Here is a 15,829-nt window from a genome sequence, read left to right as displayed (position 1 = left end):
CCCTATCATACCACTATATAGAACATCATGGAGGCGAATTTGCAGGCTCATTATTTGGAGGCATTGAAAAAGTAAAAAATGATCAGAGAGGAGGGGACTACATGAAAAAAAATGTCACGATGTGAAATCAAATTGATATACAGGCTGAAAAGAGAGAGATTGAACTATTTGCTTTTTACTGAACACCCTCACTTTTGACAATATAGCCGGAAGAGATCTGTTCATAAATCCCTATAACAATAGTAATGACAGCTATGTATATCCACAAGGTCGGCACTGCTCTGGGCGGTTTGGCGGTACACGTGTCAGCAGGCAGGCATCACAATAGACAATATACCAAAGAAAGACTGGCACTCGCACGTGTTGATATTATGGATACTGTATTTATTCTGTCACATATTACAGCATAGTCTATGCTGTAATATGTGACAGAATAAACCCAGCATCCATAATATCAACACGTGCGAGTGACGGTCTTTCTTTTGTATATTGTCTATAGTAATGACAGCTAGTGATATACTGGGAAGCAGGCAAAAGATCTACCCCCGCTCTGTTTATGAGTTACTATGGGATCCGAATGCCTATTTAACAAGGAGAATCAACACACTTGCCTATCCCTGACGAAGAAGCACGTTTGTGTCAAGCGCGTTGGAAGGCTTTTTTTTTTTCCCTGGAGGCATCCGTACTCACAGGTGTGACGTCACACAGGAACGTTCTCGGACTAACTCCTACCAGCTTCCCCGCACGCACACCAGCTACACGCGCAGGAAAGGGGAAGCAAGAAGACAGAACTACTTGTACTACCACGAAAGGATAAAGTATTTTGCCTGCACCATATTACCAATGAAAGCCGGGAACATCAGATCATTTGGAAATAGAAAGATATAGGTGAGATCATCTTTCATATATCCATACTGGCTGCATAATTGGAAATGTGCCAAATTTGATATATCTACAGTATATAATTAAGTGTCTTGTTTTCAGCTCAGGGATCCAATCAATTTTATATTCCCCATTAGGCAGATTGTTTTGAGTTTGAGCAGGGAACACATATGGAGAAACAGCAGCGGCTCCCCGGAGTGGCACCATGGTAGTAAATAGAGTTGAGCGAACACCTGGATGTTCGGGTTCGAGAAGTTCGGCCGAACATCCCGGAAATGTTCGGGTTCGGGATCCGAACCCGATCCGAACTTCGTCCCGAACCCGAACCCCATTGAAGTCAATGGGGACCCGAACTTTTCGGCACTAAAAAGGCTGTAAAACAGCCCAGGAAAGAGCTAGAGGGCTGCAAAAGGCAGCAACATGTAGGTAAATCCCCTGCAAACAAATGTGGATAGGGAAATGAATTAAATTAAAAATTAAATAAATAAAAATTAACCAAAATCAATTGGAGAGAGGTTCCATAGCAGAGAATCTGGCTTCCCGTCACCCACCACTGGAACAGTCCATTCTCAGATATTTAGGCCCCGGCACCCAGGCAGAGGAGAGAGGTCCCGTAACAGAGAATCTGTCTTCATGTCAGCAGAGAATTAGTCTGCATGTCATAGCAGAGAATGAGGCTTCACGTCAGCCACCACTGCAACAGTCCATTGGCATATATTTAGGCCCAGCACCCAGGCAGAGGAGGGAGGTCCCGTAACAGAGAATCTGTCTTCATGTCAGCAGAGAATTAGTCTGCATGTCATAGCAGAGAATGAGGCTTCACGTCAGCCACCACTGCAACAGTCCATTGGCATATATTTAGGCCCAGCACACACACAGGCAGAGGAGAGAGGTCCCGTAACAGAGAATCTGGCTTCATGTCAGCAGAGAATCAGTCTGCATGTCATAGCAGAGAATGAGGCTTCACGTCAGCCACCACTGCAACAGTCCATTGGCATATATTTAGGCCCAGCACACACACAGGCAGAGGAGAGAGGTCCCGTAACAGAGAATCTGGCTTCATGTCAGCAGAGAATCAGTCTGCATGTCATAGCAGAGAATGAGGCTTCACGTCAGCCACCACTGCAACAGTCCATTGGCATATATTTAGGCCCAGCACACACACAGGCAGAGGAGAGAGGTCCCGTAACAGAGAATCTGTCTTCATGTCAGCAGAGAATTAGTCTGCATGTCATAGCAGAGAATGAGGCTTCACGTCAGCCACCACTGCAACAGTCCATTGGCATATATTTAGGCCTAGCACACAGGCAGAGGAGAGAGGTCCCGTAACAGACAATCTGGCTTCATGTCAGCAGAGAATCAGTCTGCATGTCATAGCAGAGAATGAGGCTTCACGTCACCCACCACTGCAACAGTCCATTGGCATATATTTAGGCCTAGCACACAGGCAGAGCAGAGAGGTCCCGTAACAGACAATCTGGCTTCATGACAGCAGAGAATCAGTCTGCATGTCATAGCAGAGAATGAGGCTTCACGTCACCCACCACTGCAACAGTCCATTGGCATATATTTAGGCCTAGCACACAGGCAGAGCAGAGAGGTCCCGTAACAGACGATCTGGCTTCATGTCAGCAGAGAATCAGTCTGCATGTCATAGCAGAGAATGAGGCTTCACGTCACCCACCACTGCAACAGTCCATTGGCATATATTTAGGCCTAGCACACAGGCAGAGCAGAGAGGTCCCGTAACAGACAATCTGGCTTCATGTCAGCAGAGAATCAGTCTGCATGTCATAGCAGAGAATCAGGCTTCACGTCAGCCACCACTGCAACAGTCCATTGTCATAAATTTAGGCCCAGCACCCAGGCAGAGGAGAGAGGTCCCGTAACAGACAATCTGGCTTCATGTCAGCAGAGAATTAGTCTGCATGTCATAGCAGAGAATCAGGCTTCATGTCAGCCACCACTGCAACAGTCCATTGGCATATATTTAGGCCTAGCACACAGGCAGAGGAGAGGTTCATTCAACTTTGGGTAGCCTCGCAATATAATGGTAAAATGAAAATAAAAATAGGATTGAATGAGGAAGTGCCCTGGAGTCCAATAATATATGGTTATGGGGAGGTAGTTAATGTCTAATCTGGACAAGGGATGGACAGGTCCTGTGGGATCCATGCCTGGTTCATTTTTATGAACGTCAGCTTGTCCACATTGGCTGTAGACAGGCGGCTGCGTTTGTCTGTAATGACGCCCCCTGCCGTGCTGAATACACGTTCAGACAAAACGCTGGCTGCCGGGCAGGCCAGCACCTCCAAGGCATAAAAGGCTAGCTCTGGCCACGTGGACAATTTAGAGACCCAGAAGTTGAATGGGGCCGAACCATCAGTCAGTACGTGGAGGGGTGTGCACACGTACTGTTCCACCATGTTAGTGAAATGTTGCCTCCTGCTAACACGTTGCGTATCAGGTGGTGGTGCAGTTAGCTGTGGCGTGTTGACAAAAGTTTTCCACATCTCTGCCATGCTAACCCTGCCCTCAGAGGAGCTGGCCGTGACACAGCTGCCTTGGCGACCTCTTGCTCCTCCTCTGCCTTGGCCTTGGGCTTCCACTTGTTCCCCTGTGACATTTGGGAATGCTCTCAGTAGCGCGTCTACCAACGTGCGCTTGTACTCGCGCATCTTCCTATCACGCTCCAGTGCAGGAAGTAAGGTGGGCACATTGTCTTTGTAGCGTGGATCCAGCAGGGTGGCAACCCAGTAGTCCGCACAGGTTAAAATGTGGGCAACTCTGCTGTCGTTGCGCAGGCACTGCAGCATGTAGTCGCTCATGTGTGCCAGGCTGCCCAGGGGTAAGGACAAGCTGTCCTCTGTGGGAGGCGTATCGTCATCGTCCTGCCTTTCCCCCCAGCCACGCACCAGTGATGGACCCGAGCTGCGTTGGGTGCCACCCCGCTGTGACCATGCTTCATCCTCATCCTCCTCCACCTCCTCCTCATCCTCGTCCTCCTCGTCCTCCAGTAGTGGGCCCTGGCTGGCCACATTTGTACCTGGCCTCTGCTGTTGCCAAAAACCTCCCTCTGAGTCACTTCGAAGAGACTGGCCTGAAAGTGCTAAAAATGACCCCTCTTCCTCCTCCTCCTCCTCCTCCTCCTGGGCCACCTCCTCTTCCATCATCGCCCTAAGTGTTTTCTCAAGGAGACATAGAAGTGGTATTGTAACGCTGATAACGGTGTCATCGCCACTGGCCATGTTGGTGGAGTACTCGAAACAGCGCAACAGGGCACACAGGTCTCGCATGGAGGCCCAGTCATTGGTGGTGAAGTGGTGCTGTTCTGTAGTGCGACTGACCCGTGCGTGCTGCAGCTGAAACTCCACTATGGCCTGCTGCTGCTCGCACAGTCTGTCCAGCATGTGCAAGGTGGAGTTCCACCTGGTGGGCACGTCGCATATGAGGCGGTGAGCGGGAAGGCCGAAGTTACGCTGTAGCGCAGACAGGCGAGCAGCAGCAGGATGTGAACGCCGGAAGCGCGAACAGACGGCCCGCACTTTATGCAGCAGCTCTGACATGTCGGGGTAGTTGTGAATGAACTTCTGCACCACCAAATTCAGCACATGCGCCAAGCAAGGGATGTGCGTCAAATTGGCTAGTCCCAGAGCTGCAACGAGATTTCGCCCATTATCACACACCACCAGGCCGGGCTTGAGGCTCACCGGCAGCAACCACTCGTCGGTCTGTTGTTCTATACCCCGCCACAACTCCTGTGCGGTGTGGGGCCTGTCCCCCAAACATATGAGTTTCAGAATGGCCTGCTGACGTTTACCCCGGGCTGTGCTGAAGTTGGTGGTGAAGGTGTGTGGCTGACTGGATGAGCAGGTGGAAGAAGAGGAGGAGGAAGCCGAGAAGGAGGAGGTGGCAACAGGAGGCAAAGAATGTTGCCCTGCGATCCTTGGCGGCGGAAGGACGTGCGCCAAACAGCTCTCCGCCTGGGGCCCAGCTGCCACTACATTTACCCAGTGTGCAGTTAGGGAGATATAGCGTCCCTGGCCGTGCTTACTGGTCCACGTATCTGTGGTTAGGTGGACCTTGCCACAGATGGCGTTGCGCAGTGCACACTTGATTTTATCGGATACTTGGTTGTGCAGGGAAGGCACGGCTCTCTTGGAGAAGTAGTGCCGGCTGGGAACAACATACTGTGGGACAGCAAGCGACATGAGCTGTTTGAAGCTGTCTGTGTCCACCAGCCTAAATGACAGCATTTCATAGGCCAGTAGTTTAGAAATGCTGGCATTCAGGGCCAGGGATCGAGGGTGGCTAGGTGGGAATTTACGCTTTCTATCAAATGTTTGTGAGATGGAGAGCTGAACGCTGGCGTGTGACATGGTTGAGACGCTTGGTGACGGAGGTGGTGGTGGTGGTGTTGGTGGTACATCCCCTGTTTGCTGGGCGGCAGGTGCCAACGTTCCTCCAGAGGCGGAGGAAGAGGCCGAGGCGGCAGCAGCAGAATAGGCCGAGGCGGCAGCAGCAGAAGAGGTAGCAGGGGGAGCCTGAGTGACTTCCTTGGTTTTAAGGTGTTTACTCCACTGCAGTTCATGCTTTGCATGCAGGTGCCTGGTCATGCAGGTTGTGCTCAGGTTCAGAACGTTAATGCCTCGCTTCAGGCTCTGATGGCACAGCGTGCAAACCACTCGGGTCTTGTCGTCAGCACATTGTTTGAAGAAGTGCCATGCCAGGGAACTCCTTGAAGCTGCCTTTGGGGTGCTCGGTCCCAGATGGCGGCGGTCAGTAGCAGGCGGAGTCTCTTGGCGGCGGGTGTTCTGCTTTTGCCCACTGCTCCCTCTTTTGCTACGCTGTTGGCTCGGTCTCACCACTGCCTCTTCCTCCGAACTGTGAAAGTCAGTGGCACGACCTTCATTCCATGTGGGGTCTAGGACCTCATCGTCCCCTGCATCGTCTTCCACCCAGTCTTGATCCCTGACCTCCTGTTCAGTCTGCACACTGCAGAAAGACGCAGCAGTTGGCACCTGTGTTTCGTCATCATCAGAGACATGCTGAGGTGGTATTCCCATGTCCTCATCATCAGGAAACATAAGTGGTTGTGCGTCAGTGCATTCTATGTCTTTCACCGCTGGGGAAGGGCTAGGTGGATGCCCTTGGGAAACCCTGCCAGCGGAGTCTTCAAACAGCATAAGAGACTGCTGCATAACTTGAGGCTGAGACAGTTTCCCTGGTATGCATGGGGGTGATGTGACAGACTGATGGGGTTGGTTTTCAGGCGCCATCTGTGCGCTTTCTGCAGAAGACTGGGTGGGAGATAATGTGAACGTGCTGGATCCACTGTCGGCCACCCAATTGACTAATGCCTGTACCTGCTCAGGCCTTACCATCCTTAGAACGGCATTGGGCCCCACCATATATCGCTGTAAATTCTGGCGGCTACTGGGACCTGAGGTAGTTGGTACACTAGGACGTGTGGATGTGGCAGAACGGCCACGTCCTCTCCCAGCACCAGAGGGTCCACTAACACCACCACGACCATGTCCACGTCCGCGTCCCTTACTAGATGTTTTTCTCATTGTTATGGTTCACCACAACAACAAATATATTATTTGGCCCAATGTATTGTATTCAAATTCAGCGGGATATAAATTTGAGGCCTAGTATTTAGGCGCTGGGTGACCGGTATGGATTTAGTGACAGAATTAGACTTGGAAATGCACAGAAGCGTGTGTGTGAAGTTATTCTGAATGACCCTATGTGCACCTTCAATATGATCTACCCTTTTAGGGATAGATTTCAAATAGCTCTGATATAGCAGAAACGACTAAATTATGAAATTGCTAAATTGGGAATTGTATTTCAACCCAGAACAAGAAATGTGCTTGAACGGACACTAAATAACTCGCCCAGCTACAGCACTAAGGACAGATTTAGCGGGATATAAATTTGAGGACCTAGTATTTAGGCGCTGGGTGACAGGTATGGGTTTAGTGCCAGAATTAGACTTGGAAATACACAGTAGCGGGTGTGTGTGAAGTTATTCTGAATGACCCAATGTGCACCTTGAATATTATATACCCTTTTAGGGATAGATTTCAAATAGCTCTGATATAGCAGAAACCACTAAATTATGAAATTGCTAAATTGGGAATTGTATTTCAACCCAGAACAAGAAATGTGCTTGAACGGACACTAAATAACTCGCCCAGCTACAGCACTAAGGACAGATTTAGCGGGATATAAATTTGAGGCCTAGTATTTAGGCGCTGGGTGACAGGTATGGGTTTAGTGCCAGAATTAGACTTGGAAATACACAGTAGCGGGTGTGTGTGAAGTTATTCTGAATGACCCAATGTGCACCTTGAATATTATATACCCTTTTAGGGATAGATTTCAAATAGCTCTGATATAGCAGAAACCACTAAATTATGAAATTGCTAAATTGGGAATTGTATTTCAACCCAGAACAAGAAATGTGCTTGAACGGACACTAAATAACTCGCCCAGCTACAGCACTAAGGACAGATTTAGCGGGATATAAATTTGAGGCCTAGTATTTAGGCGCTGGGTGACAGGTATGGGTTTAGTGCCAGAATTAGACTTGGAAATACACAGTAGCGGGTGTGTGTGAAGTTATTCTGAATGACCCAATGTGCACCTTGAATATTATATACCCTTTTAGGGATAGATTTCAAATAGCTCTGATATAGCAGAAACCACTAAATTATGAAATTGCTAAATTGGGAATTGTATTTCAACCCAGAACAAGAAATGTGCTTGAACGGACACTAAATAACTCGCCCAGCTACAGCACTAAGGACAGATTTAGCGGGATATAAATTTGAGGCCTAGTATTTAGGCGCTGGGTGACAGGTATGGGTTTAGTGCCAGAATTAGACTTGGAAATACACAGTAGCGGGTGTGTGTGAAGTTATTCTGAATGACCCAATGTGCACCTTGAATATTATATACCCTTTTAGGGATAGATTTCAAATAGCTCTGATATAGCAGAAACCACTAAATTATGAAATTGCTAAATTGGGAATTGTATTTCAACCCAGAACAAGAAATGTGCTTGAACGGACACTAAATAACTCGCCCAGCTACAGCACTAAGGACAGATTTAGCGGGATATAAATTTGAGGCCTAGTATTTAGGCGCTGGGTGACAGGTATGGGTTTAGTGCCAGAATTAGACTTGGAAATACACAGTAGCGGGTGTGTGTGAAGTTATTCTGAATGACCCAATGTGCACCTTGAATATTATATACCCTTTTAGGGATAGATTTCAAATAGCTCTGATATAGCAGAAACCACTAAATTATGAAATTGCTAAATTGGGAATTGTATTTCAACCCAGAACAAGAAATGTGCTTGAACGGACACTAAATAACTCGCCCAGCTACAGCACTAAGGACAGATTTAGCGGGATATAAATTTGAGGCCTAGTATTTAGGCGCTGGGTGACAGGTATGGGTTTAGTGCCAGAATTAGACTTGGAAATACACAGTAGCGGGTGTGTGTGAAGTTATTCTGAATGACCCAATGTGCACCTTGAATATTATATACCCTTTTAGGGATAGATTTCAAATAGCTCTGATATAGCAGAAACCACTAAATTATGAAATTGCTAAATTGGGAATTGTATTTCAACCCAGAACAAGAAATGTGCTTGAACGGACACTAAATAACTCGCCCAGCTACAGCACTAAGGACAGATTTAGCGGGATATAAATTTGAGGCCTAGTATTTAGGCGCTGGGTGACAGGTATGGGTTTAGTGCCAGAATTAGACTTGGAAATACACAGTAGCGGGTGTGTGTGAAGTTATTCTGAATGACCCAATGTGCACCTTGAATATTATATACCCTTTTAGGGATAGATTTCAAATAGCTCTGATATAGCAGAAACCACTAAATTATGAAATTGCTAAATTGGGAATTGTATTTCAACCCAGAACAAGAAATGTGCTTGAACGGACACTAAATAACTCGCCCAGCTACAGCACTAGGGACAGATTTAGCTGGATATAAATTTGAGGCCTAGTATTTAGGCGCTGCGTGACAGGTATGGGTTTAGTGACAGAATTAGACTTGGAAATACACAGTAGCGGGTGTGTGTGAAGTTATTCTGAATGACCCAATGTGCACCTTGAATATTATATACCCTTTTAGGGATAGATTTCAAATAGCTCTGATATAGCAGAAACCACTAAATTATGAAATTGCTAAATTGGGAATTGTATTTCAACCCAGAACAAGAAATGTGCTTGAACGGACACTAAATAACTCGCCCAGCTACAGCACTAGGGACAGATTTAGCTGGATATAAATTTGAGGCCTAGTATTTAGGCGCTGGGTGACCGGTATGGATTTAGTGACAGAATTAGACTGGGATATGGCCAAAAAATAAACAGACTATTGCTGGTTAAATGCACTTGGTGTGACAGCTTCACCCTGATGTAGGCTTTAGCCAAAAAACAACCACACCATTGAGGGTTAAATGCACTTGGTGACAGGCGCAGCTTGCCCCTGATTTAGTATATGGCCAAAAAATGAACAGACTATTGCTGGTTAAATGCACTTGGTGTGACAGCTTCACCCTGATGTAGGCTTTAGCCAAAAAACAACCACACCATTGAGGGTTAAATGCACTTGGTGACAGGCGCAGCTTGCCCCTGATTTTGTATATGGCCAAAAAATGAACAGACTATTGCTGGTTAAATGCACTTGGTGTGACAGCTTCACCCTGATGTAGGCTTTAGCCAAAAAACAACCACACCATTGAGGGTTAAATGCACTTGGTCGCAGCTTGTGCTGGCGCACCACAAGACACAAAATGGCCGCCGATCACCCCAGAAAAATGTGACTGACAAACGGTCTGTGCAGCCTAAAAACAGTGAGCAATTGAGGATCAGCAGCTCAATGATCCACAGCTGCAGATCGATCAGTTAATCAAGTCCTTTGGAGGAGTTAATCTGCCTAATCTCGCCCTACTGTCGCAGCCGCAACCTCTCCCTACGCTAATCAGAGCAGAGTGACGGGCGGCGCTATGTGACTCCAGCTTAAATAGAGGCTGGGTCACATGGTGCTCTGGCCAATCACAGCCATGCCAATAGTAGGCATGGCTGTGATGGCCTCTTGGGGCAAGTAGTATGACGCTTGTTGATTGGCTGCTTTGCAGCCTTTCAAAAAGCGCCAAGAAAGCGTCACAAAAGCGCGAAGAAAGCGACGAACACCGAACCCGAACCCGGACTTTTACGAAAATGTCCGGGTTCGGGTCCGTGTCACGGACACCCCAAAATTCGGTACGAACCCGAACTATACAGTTCGAGTTCGCTCATCCCTAGTAGTAAAGACACATAGGGAACTAGCAGCAGCACAGGGGTACCTATAAAACTGTTGTATTATTACAATGTATACTCAGTTTGCGGGTAATGAAACAATATTGTCTTGCTCCACGTGAAGACTGCTGTTGCTGAAAAGGAAATGAACCAGCAGGAGACATGAAATAGTCCCCAAAAAATGCCCTCACTCTTAGTCCTGCTGAACTAGCTCTTCCAAGTTGAGAGTGGTCTCCATGGGCTGCTGCAGTAAACATGTCCGCATCTTCTTCAGGACTGTCGCTTTACTACGTACGCTTTAATCACATTATTTACATTTTCAGGGGCCAGCTGGATGGGAGAAAGAAAAATACGCCATTTGCCGGCTAAGATCCTGAAGGAACACTCAACAAACCTTCTGGCCCTGCTTAATCTATAGTTAAATGTGCACCTTTTCTCATTCAATCCTCGCCTGGGGAAAGGACGCATCAGGTTTGGCGATAGGGCATACCCTTCATCGCCAACTATAACATATGGTGCAGGTGGGCCAGAGGAGCTAGCAAGAGTAGCTGGCAGGGGAATGTCCAGTTGGTTGGACTGAAGCCACCGACCCATTCTGGAAGCCCGGAAGATGCGAGCATCTGCAGTACCTCCATAGGCCCCGATATCTACAATTATATACCTGTAGTTTGTGTCAACCAAGGCCAACAAAACCACAGAGAAAAACTGCTTAGAATCGGGACTCTCAGTCACAACCAAATGGTGGCACAGGTAGTCCTCACTATCCCAGCTATTGTAGAGGCCCCCATGCGAAATTCTAAATGTAATGAGGAAAATTAGTTTCCTGTGGCCAAAAATCTGTGAACACATAAAAAACAACATCAGGTAAACGCTATAAACATTATCACCATCACATTTATTTTGATATTATGCTACTTTAAATCATCTATATATCGCAAATAAACTACATTTCTGTTTTTATAACTGCACAAAAATGTACATACTTCAGAGATATAATTAGCCATTCTTCAGCTGAAACACGTCGCATTTTGGTGTCCATGAAGGTCAAGCCAGGCCTCAACTCCCCCAAAAGTCGATAAAAAATTGGGATCGACATTCTACAATAATTGTAAACTTTTGCAGGGTGCTCACGTAGGTCTGCATACAGACTTATAAACTGACCTTTGCAAGCCCTCTGCAAAATTATAGGGTGAACCCACATCCTCTTCCTCCACGGTTCCTCCTCAAGCATTTTTATCTGTTCTCTGAAGCATCAGTACACCAACCAGTGCAAAAGCACAAGGTCAGGAGTTGACACGGGCAAAGAGGACATCATGCTAAAAGGAACTACTTCAAAAATACTCCACACACTTTAGATCCACACAAAATGGAGCTTCCCCAAACAGAAGAGCATGCTAGGGATTTTTATGTGTTTCCAATGAACATGTGACTATAGAGGATGTTTGTGTTTTTTTTCACGCGCTTTAAAAACGCATGCCATACGGATGTCATCCACGCGGAAAAAACACTAACACTGAATGCAATCGCATTTTAGTACCAAAATCGCGCATTTTTAACTGAACGCATCCTGAGCAAATCTTTCACACTCATGTGAAAGAGGCCTAAATCACAGTTTCAACAGAAAAACACTATTAACCACCAATGTTTTTAGTTTTAATGTTTTTCATTCCAAGGACATTTGTTAACAAGATCTCCTGCCAACTACAATAATGCATCTGAGGGAAGAGAAATCCTGGTGTCCAAAGTAAACTCTATATAATGCATTCTGGCAGCTGAATTTAAGAATTAAAATACTGCATAAAAATAGACTCCTTTGAGAGCAGAATACATACTGCTATATACAGTATATTATGTGAAAGGTCACCATAACAAAGATATGTTTTTTTGTATGCTATATATTTGCATTCGCAAATAGTGTTAAATATTCTAATCGCAAATTTATCGCGAATATATTACATTGCCGATTTTCGAAAATCAAGTAAACAATGAGTAGAGATCATGAATTCTCGAATTTGTGGCGAATATTTGGCCAAAAATCTGCGAAATATCGCAAATTTGACTATTGCCTATGCCATCACTAAAATATACTTAGTTCCACAGAAAGCCCTCTTCAACCTTTCTTAATGTTTATAAAAAAGACCTGTAGAAAATACCAGTCTGTCACCTCGAGCTGGGAATGACTAATGGTATAATTTATCAATTTCTTCCAGCCTGCTTGGATCACAAAATAGGTAAAGGATATAATATGCACCAAAATGGTTGTTCTGGGATGTTTTATAGACCAATAGTGCTTAAAATGCCAGAGAAATGTTGATTCAATTGGAAGTTCCGCATCATCTTTTATATTGTTCAGAAACTAAATGTCACTGGCGCTATACACCCTAAATAGCAACTGCACTAACGCTGCGGTACCGCAACAGCACCGCTACTGCTGCCTAAAAGTAAAACAGATACCAATTTGTTAATGACAGGTATAGCATGATACACTCGCCCTCCTATTCAGGTACTGTTCTATAGAGATACAGCCTATTGCAAAGGATTTATTTACCTTGCTACATTTCGCCGTGATCCCAGTGCACGTGTCTATACTCTCTCTGATGCCGGTACTTGTATTACAGGTTAGGGAAAAAACTTCTGTATGATAGTATAAAGGAGCGTGCCCCGGCCGGTAGCTCTGCTCCGTTACTATACTTAAAAACCTCACATTCACTTAACGCGCCTAGTGACACCCTTTTTCTGAACTATAGATGCCTAGGATGACAAAAAAAAATCCATTGCGTTTCAAATAGATTGCTATTTTTCATCAGGCTGCCATCATGTTCTGTTCTAGGACTTTGTTTTCCATCTTGCATTACGGAAACCAGACGGATCCGTTATGATTGCCCATAGACTTCTATTGTGATGGATCAAAACGGAATGCCTCTTAAAAGCTTCCGTTTTGACTTACGTCATATGGATTCCGTTATTTTCTCTTATAACCATGTAACGGAATCCTTTAACGGTGATGTGAACTCACCCTAAATCAGTGCCAGAAATCAGTAAGGATATTGCCATTTATGGTAGGTGCCCTGAAACATAGCCATACTATTCTTGTAAAAATCTGGTCCCTTATGCAAATAAGGTTTTAGGTGCACATGGCTGTCAATTAAATAAGAGGGGTAGGTACTCGGATGCATTACTGCACTAAAATGAGCAGTCAAACCCACAATGCACCCACACTTTATTTGAATACAAATGAAATGAACATTTCTTAGAATTTGAGGACTACTTTTTCAAAAGAAATTATGTTTAGGGTTATATGAGTGTATGTTTCCCTAGATACCAATTTCAGCGGTGATAGATTCCCTTTAACCTAAAGTACATAGGCCTGGACAGAAGTTGCATATGCAAGTCATTACATTTTTAATCAAGACTTAAAAATGTTTGTAAATGAGCACATTCTTATAGATAACTCCTTCTTTGGTTGCTCATGTTGCAGTAGCTATGGGGAAAAGGAATCCTGAGTCTTGACCAAGTTCACATAGTTCATACAAAGAAGAAAACCTGGACTTCACACATTGGTAAAATAATAGAAAATGTTGGTCAAGAGCTATGATCATGAACTATTTCATGAAAACTGATATTTTTCTCATAGGAAATGATCCACTGCTACATGCTTGCTGTAAAACGGAATTCTCACTATTTCAAAATAATGAAAATATTTTTTCTGCAAATAAGAGGATGTTGTGGTAAACCAATAGCTAGGATCTGTGGTCATGTTCATCACTAAGACAAGCAGTGTTTAGAAATATATAGCATTCACCTCATAAATACATTTTTTCATTAAATACATACCAAATCATAATATTTGCTTACTATAATGACGTACACATGCCAGTAACAATTTGTGTGACGCTGTAGATACTGGAAACCAAAAGAGTTGATATTTACGCAAAAACCCAGAGTATGTTATATTTAGGATATACAAATAACTATGAAATAGTACAGTCATTCGTAAGCCAAATATTACTGGAAGAATCCCCCTGTAAAACAACAGCAATTACAAAATCTTAGCAGGAAGAATAAACATCCTTAACAAGAAAGCTTGAAGTCACCTCTAATTGTCAGATCCTAAAAATAAACTATAAAATGTACACACTTAGTTTCATACTGGAATTTATACTAATTATCATTCACAAAATAAGAACTTAAAATTAACATAAAATTCTATAGGGAACACAGTTACAAACTGGGAATACATGTACTTCAACCCTAAAATCTAAAATTGATCCAAAGATCCAGAGATATGATCTTAAAGTGAGCACGAGAGTGCCCTTCTATTCTATATAATGGTAGTAAACTTTCGTTCTTTCTAGACTTCTCGAAAGATGTTCAAGATAAAGAGGTGTACCTTTTTGGCCGTAAAAAAAACATCTCCAGGGAAAGGACATTAAATATTCTTTTTTGTATCCAGCTAAGTTTAGGATTGTTTTTAATGGAGCAGTACCAGTACCGGAGGTGGCCACTAATTGGCTAGACCTGAGTAATGTTTAAAATTGAGATATATTCTGTTTTGTTTCCTTTTTGAGGAGGTGGGGTTGGTGGAGAGGGGGAGGGGAGGTTTGTTTCTTTCATTTACGGATCATGGAGATTTAGGGGGGTGGGAGGTGTATGGGCTACGGTAGGTGGATTGCGTTGCGTCTCTTAGGATGGATGAGTAAGAGGGGTGGGGCTACAGGGGATTGCTAATAAATAGCTGAGTATATGTCTGTTACAGTTTCAACATGGAATGTGAGGGGACTTGGGAACAAACTAAAAAGACAGGCAATGTTTGGTCTGATTCAGAGATATTTACCTGAGGTTATTTGCTTATTAGAAACCCACTTTACGGAAGAGACTTTGAGACGGTTTACTAGGGGATGGGTCACGCAGTATATTATTCCACTTTCACTAGCCACTCTAGAGGAGTGTCAGTGTTAATACATGATAGGATTGATTTTGTCTGCACGGCATCCTCTATTGAGCAGGGGAGGTTTGTTTTTCTACATGGAAAACTTTTTGGTAGATTATCCACTTTATCTTTTATTTATATCCCTCCCCCTTTTTCGCTTGATGTACTCAATCGACTATTAACATTTATGGAGAAGGGGCCAGACTGTCTTACCCTAGTAAATTGGGATGTCAACTGTGTCATTAATCCTAAGATCGACCATAAGACTATTAGTTTTAAGATATTGGGACGCCTGCACCTAATCAGGGGTCTCCATTGGCTCGATTCTGCCAGGTGTTGGGCCTTATTGATGTATGGAGTTTTCTGGGACAGGGGAGAAGTGCCTTCTCCTGTGTGTCTAGATCTGGAAATTGTACAGTATGTCTAGGATTGATCTGACATTGGTAAATGAGAAATTTATGAGATACATTAAGCGGATGAGATATGAAGCCAGGTCACTCTCAGACCATGTTCTGGTAATCCTTGAAGTTACTCTGTCCGATTATAATAAATTGTCATACCCCCTTTTACACTAAACCCTTACTGGCTGTCTTTACTAGATAACACGACTGGATGAAACAGGAGATGAAATATTATTGGGAGGTCAACTATGAATAAGTTAAAATCCAATCTGTTTGGG

At 44.5% G+C, this 15,829-nt stretch overlaps 1 long non-coding RNA gene across 2 annotated transcripts in view; it reads left to right on the top strand.

Moving 5' to 3' along the window:
• Positions 1-768: 768 nt before the first annotated feature.
• Positions 769-15,829, top strand: part of LOC122939224 — a 72,227-nt gene continuing 57,166 nt past the window's right edge. Inside the window, exon 1 of one of the 2 annotated variants that reach the window (XR_006390108.1) lies at positions 769-888. This is a non-coding gene — a long non-coding RNA (uncharacterized LOC122939224). The remainder of the gene's footprint in view (positions 889-15,829) is intronic. The other variant, XR_006390107.1, reaches the window with a different exon arrangement.

The sequence above is a fragment of the Bufo gargarizans genome, chromosome 5 (genome assembly GCF_014858855.1).
Source record: "Bufo gargarizans isolate SCDJY-AF-19 chromosome 5, ASM1485885v1, whole genome shotgun sequence".
In the NCBI taxonomy this organism is placed as follows: Eukaryota; Metazoa; Chordata; class Amphibia; order Anura; family Bufonidae; genus Bufo; species Bufo gargarizans.
The sequence above is the reverse complement of the archived record's forward strand: the minus strand, read 5'-3'. Positions and strand labels throughout refer to the sequence as shown.